Genomic DNA, 5,461 nt, shown 5'->3' on the forward strand with positions numbered 1-5,461 from the left:
GGAGACACTGAGGGAAAAAGAAGCCCATGTTTATCACTCATTATTTGGTAACAAGAATGAACACTGTGACTCAAGTGATCTGAGTAAAAATGTACATCTCCTCAAACACTTGTACAGAGATGTGCACAGAACATTCGAGAAGAGTCTAAAGGAGAGCCAGAGGGAAGGCAGAGACAGTAATCAAAGCAAGAGGAAGAGTTTCAGAAGACAGGAGGGACATTTGAAGATCTATCACATGAGCTTTGTTTGGTAGCATACTTGTTTAATCCCACCACTCAGAAAGAAGAGGGAGATGGACCTCTGTGAGTCAGAGACCAAAGCATGGTCTACATAGCTAGTCCCAGGAAGCCAGGCCTACACAGCGAGACCCTTTCTCAATGAAACAAGAGAAATAAATCTACTGAATACTATAGTTGGTTAGAATTATTACTATCATCTATTTCATAATTAAAATAAGTGCCAGAAGATATGGGGAAGATCTGTGAAATGCTGCCTTCAAGACATGACTCAGACACTGCAGCCATGGTCTCACAAAAACTGCAGTTACCTGAACTTCACAAGGAGTTCCAGACTAGTTGTAGCACAAGGTAAGATACAATCATGCACACAACGAAAAAAATCATTTAAAGTGATGTTTAATGTGAAGATGCAGAAATAGAGGTCTCTTGCATTTGTGTTTGAATACAGAATGATGGAAGTTACTTTAGAAAATACTCTTTTCTTTACTCAGGTCACATTATGTACCCCAAACTTGCCTAAAATTAACAATCCTCCTGCCTTAGCTTCACAAGTGCTAGGAGTACAGTCAGACAACCCACACTCAGCCATTGTTGTAATTTAAAAAAAAAAAAGCTAAATATAAACATTAAAATAAATAAGAACCAAAAAAGGCTGTGTGGGAACTGCTGTGTGCAACAATATGTTGAAAAGACTGGGACAAAAATGGACACAAAATGGTTGTGGATATGGCTCAGTTCATGGAGTTATATCCTCATTAACTAAGTGTGATAGTACACCCTATAACTCCAGGACTCAGGAGGAGGAGGCAGAACAATCAGAAATTCAACATCATCTTTAACTAGTGAATTGGAGGCAGCATGAGACTCTTAGAAAAAAATAGCAAGCAAGGGGAATACAGTACAGAGGAACCACAGGGGCTGATGACTGATTTTAAAAAATCTATTGATTACACAGTTATTCATTCAGCAAACATGCCCACCTGGACCCTATTTAAAGAAGCAAGGATATAATGGATCAAGAATCCACACCTGACCTGTGGAGCACATACATTTCAGCCAATACACGAGCACCCTAGATTTCAGTCTGGTACAAATAAAAAAGAAAGAGGGAGAGAGATGATGTAAAAGGAGAGCAGCAGAGCTACTGCATTTACACAAAGAAAGGACATGGCCATGTAGCTGGGTCTGAGAATCAACCTTTATCCAAGGCTTCACGCAACCTTGTAAAGCTGCCTCATCCAGCACTTACCTTGAAGTCTGCAGCTCAGCTGGTGGGGCAGTGAAATTAGACAGGGTACCATTAGAGAAGCGAAAGATGGAGAAGCTGCCCCCCAGGATTACATCTCCAGGACGATCAAAATGAGGGCTCTGCCTTGGCAACAGCCAGGCTCGTGGTCCAGAAAGGGCAGAGCCAGAGGGACAGCCAAAGAGAACAGAAAGGAGAGTACACAGCCACATGCCTGCTAGGGGGCCAGACAGCCAATGACAGGACAGCCCCATATGGGGCAGTGGCTAGCAGTGAAGGAGGCTCTTATCTGGGAGATTGCCTTTGATCAAGGGCCTGAGGCTAAGACCACACTGGGGAGTCTAGGTTTGTAGGCTGTGGGGAGAATATTGATCATGAGGTGATGGAGAAAAGTGGCCACTAAATCCCACAGTCATTAAAAGTTGTATCCCCTTCTCCTGAGATTTCCTAGCCTCTCTTTATCCTAGATCACATCTACTGACTATAGGAAGGATGACAATGGGTCTGACTGTCTCCTGGGGAACTTGCAGGCCCACGAACAACTGTGGCCAGGGTGCTCAGGGCACTGTCTTGGAGAAAAGCTGCAGATGGGTACAGGAAGCAAACAGCCTATGACCCCCTTGAGTCTCACTGGCAGCATCTGGAAATAAGAATGTCCCTAAAGCTTCAGGAGGCCTTGGCTAGTCCTCTTATCCCAAGCAACCAAACAGAGTCTTGGGCAGGATGGAGCATCTTCAGCCCTAGAGGGGTGGTATGTCTCTGTAGTCAGGGAGGTTGGGTACCAACCACAAGGAGAAGCTTAGATGTGAGCATGAAAAAAAAATTAGCAGCTCTCTGTGCTAGAAGGAGTGTGTTTAACATTCTCTATCATCAAGGTCAATTAAGTTAAAACTATGGGTGACCCTTCCTGGGGAGATTGGAACATATATCTTCTTCCCCCACATAGACCACAGATGACAGATTAAAGACATTCAAGTACATGTTGGAAACAGTGAATTTACCAACTCTGTTTACTGTTGGTGTTCTTAGTTATGCAAGATGATTGAAGAAAGAGACACTGGAGGATGAAACAAGGCTTTGCATGCATCAGGGAGTGATGGCCTCTGTGGACTGAACCCCTGAGCAGTCTTGCCAAGGAGTTTTTTATTGATTGTTACACAAAAGGCCTTTTAGCAAGTCATTTTCTGCATACTAGATCCTCTTATCTGACCTAGGGGTTGTCTAAAGTAGCCATTACCAGTAATTGTCATCTGTAATTTCTGGAGTTGCTTTTCCCTGAAAATCTCAGAGCCTTTGTGTGACCCCAGATAACAATCACGATTTACAGAAGATTACTGCAAGGATTAAGTGGCCTTCACTCCGGAGTAAATGGCAGGTACAATGGTTCTTCTAAAATTCCACTACAATTTACAGAAGCATGGACAACTCTTGACCACTTGCATCACTGAAAAGCCCACCCAAGCATGGGTGATAGCTCATGAAAACTAGACCCCCAAGTTCTTTCCTCAACTTGAAGGTACCGCTAGTGAAGAGCTCCCTGTTGCCACACCATTTATTTATCATTTATATCAGCTTGTGGAGGAGCCTTATGAATAGTATAACTTTCAGAACTTCTTGTATCACATGAGCAAAACTTCCTGGAGTTTTTAAATTAGCTTTCTGGACATGGCAGTGTTGGTATACACCTTTGACCCCAACACTTGGGAGGTAGAAGTAGGTGGATCTCTGAGTTTGAGGCCATCCTGGTCTAAAGAGTGTGTTCCAGAATAGCCAAGGCTACACAGAGAGACACTGTTTCAAGAAAATCAGCTTTCTGGAGTTTGTGAGCCTCCCTCCATACTTCCGGAGGGTATGCTTTAATGCAGAGGAAAAGGCTACACTACAGAGAGATACTTGTTTGGGCCCGCTAAGGTAGCTTTCTCTTTTTTTAAACTAAAATTGAGTATTAGTAAGGATGTGAAGGAGAGATATCTCCACAGGCAGAGTGATTGCCATGCAAGCATGAGGATCTGAGTTCAATCCCAAGTAAATGCTGGGTGGGTATGGTTGTTCAAACCCATATTGCTCATGAGCCAACTATATACCACAACACAGATTTGTACACTGCACAATAGTTAACTAAGAATACGGAGACAAAATGTGGAGCAGAGACTGAAGGAAAGGCCATCCAGAGACTGCCCCACCTGGGGATCCATCCCATATATAGACATCAAACCCAGACACTATGGTGGATGCCAAGAAGCGCTTACTGACAGGAGCCTGATATAGCTGTCTCCTGAGAAGCTCTGCCAGAGCCTGACAAATACAGAGGCTGATGCTTGCAGTCAACCATTGGACTGAGCACAGGATCCCCAGTGCAGAAGGCAGAGAAAGGACTGAAGGAGCTGAAGGTATTTGCAACCCCTAGGAAGAACAACATTATCAACCATCCAGACTCCCCCCCACGCCCCAGAACTCCCAGGGACTAAACCACCAACCAGAAGTACACATGGAGGGACTCATGGCTCTAGCCACATATGTAGCAGAGGATGGCCTTGTCAGACATCAATGGGAGGAGACGCCCTTGGTCCTATGAAAGCTTGATGCCCCAGTGTAGGGGAATGCCAGGGCCGGGGAGGCAGGAATGGGTTGGAGGGTGGGGAGTACCCTCATAGAAGCAAGGGGAAGAAGGATGGGATGGGGGTTTCTGGAGGGGAAACTGGGAAAGGGTATGATATTTGAAATGTAAATAAATAAAATATCCAATAAAAAGAAGAGTTAAATAGAATCAGCAAGATGGTTTAATGGTGCTTGCAACCAATCCTGACAATTGTATTCAATCCCCAGAACTCACATGGTACAAAAAGAACTGATTTACAAAAGTTGTCTTCTGCTTACACACACACACTCACACACGGAAGGAAGGAAGGAAGGAAGGAAGGAAGGAAGGAAGGAAGGAAGGAAGGAAGGAAGGAAGGAAGGAAGGTAGGAAGGAAAGTTTTTAGTTAAAAAATAATAGGAAGAAAATTTAATTAAATGGCATGTGTATCTCATCTTAATAAGGCCCATATATCCTTATCTTACACTTATGGGGAACATTCTAGACTTATTACTTTAGAGTAACATTCCTTCAAGTAGAACATGCTACAATGGAGTTAGGCTTGCTAAGCCTCTGCTTCTTCACTAATATATGAGAACACAGATATCTGACCCAGAAGCACCAAAGGGAACACAAGGTGTTTGTTGTTTACATGAGATCAGGACATCCTGATTTTAAAACAACATTTTGCATCATGTGATTCTTTGTCATTGGGGACTGATTCTTTGTGGTTGGGGCTTTCTGGTACATTGTAGAAGGCATAACAGGATTATGCATTCTGGTATTGATATTCAATGCACCAGTTTTATATGTTGCATGTTTGGTGGTACCACAAAGGGCTGATTAGACCATGACAGAACTTGATCCATTATAAAATCAGAGGCTATACAGGTGTAAACTCATTTAAAAGACTGCTTTCAGGTGAAAAAGACAGACAGACAGACAGACAGACAGATAGATACAGGGCTCCCTGCTTGCACATACCAACTAGGAAAGTGTTTTCCCATGTCCAGCCATCTATACACCCAGAAGCTGCAGCAGCACTTGCCTAGTTCCTGCTTACACTAGCAGTAAACCTTATATCTTTCACACAATGCCAATTTTGCAGACATACAGAATGCATAAGGCATGGTGTTACAGAGGGTTCCCACAATATACTTATTTATTCATTTTATTTTTATGTGAGTGAATTTTTTTCCTAAAGGTATATCTGTGTAACACATGAAAAAAAAGATGTTCTCAGAGGCCAGAAGACTCTGTCAGATCCCCTGGGACTGGAGTTACAGGTAGTTATGAGCCACCATGTATATTCTGGGAATTAAAACCAGGTCCTCTATAAGAACAGCAAGTGCTCTTAAACACTGAGTCATCTCTCCAGCTGCCACTCAGATTTTAAAG

Source organism: Mus pahari, chromosome 19, assembly GCF_900095145.1.
Source record: "Mus pahari chromosome 19, PAHARI_EIJ_v1.1, whole genome shotgun sequence".
Lineage (NCBI taxonomy): Eukaryota > Metazoa > Chordata > Mammalia > Rodentia > Muridae > Mus > Mus pahari.